The sequence below is a fragment of the Lontra canadensis genome, unplaced genomic scaffold (assembly GCF_010015895.1).
Source record: "Lontra canadensis isolate GAN:19392208 unplaced genomic scaffold, GSC_riverotter_1.0 scaffold4957, whole genome shotgun sequence".
Taxonomy (NCBI): domain Eukaryota; kingdom Metazoa; phylum Chordata; class Mammalia; order Carnivora; family Mustelidae; genus Lontra; species Lontra canadensis.
In genome coordinates this window covers 1-699 of record NW_022635938.1, presented here as the reverse complement: position 1 = coordinate 699, position 699 = coordinate 1, and the positions used below count along the sequence as shown (strand labels likewise).

General features: G+C 67.5%; 1 non-coding gene across 1 annotated transcript; it reads left to right on the top strand.

Moving 5' to 3' along the window:
* Positions 1 to 347: 347 nt before the first annotated feature.
* LOC116863906 lies at positions 348 to 442 on the top strand. The gene has a single exon (XR_004381876.1). It is a non-coding gene; the product is annotated as a small nucleolar RNA SNORD116 (small nucleolar RNA).
* The last annotated feature ends 257 nt before the right edge of the window (positions 443 to 699 follow it).

The window sequence follows — 699 nt, the reverse complement described above, 5'->3', positions numbered from 1 at the left end:
GATGGTCTTCCCGTCCTTGGATGTGCGGGGCCGGGCCGGGACCGCGGAAGAAGTGCGGTCCAGCGCGGGTACCCTGCGGACGGATCGGCGAGACGGTAAGCCTTCCATTGTCTCAGGTGGAACCGTTGGCGGTGGGATTCCCCGCGCCTGCCCGAGAGGCTGCCAGTGCGCGCGAGCCTTGTGGCGAGCGGGGTCTGGCTCCCGGTGCGAGGTTGCACCGTTCTTCTGGCTGAGGGGCGTGGGTCCGGACGGGCCGCGTTGCTGCAGGGCTCTGAGGCCATCGGCTTAGCCCTCTGAGCCCCCCCAGCCTGGCCCGTTCAGTTGGCCCGGCGTCCCCAAATGTGCTCGGATCGATGATGACTCCCTCATTCTGCATTCCTTGGAAAAGCTGAACAAAATGAGTGAGAACTCCCTACCGTCGTTCTCATCGAAACTGAGGTCCAGCACGTTGTCTCCCCTGGGGAAGAAGGTAGGAGTGAGGGACAGCTTCCCCTGGGTCACACGGCGCCAGCCACCACCACCGCCGCCAGGGCCGGCGCCGCCGCCGCCGCAACCACCGCCACCGCCGGCACCACCAGCACCACCAACACCACGAGCTCTAGCCCCCGAGGGTCCTCGGCTTGGGAAAGTGGCGTGTGCGGCTCAGGGCCCAGGAGGCGTTTGCCCGCCTTCGCCGGCACCGAGGTCCTCGGAGGCGTG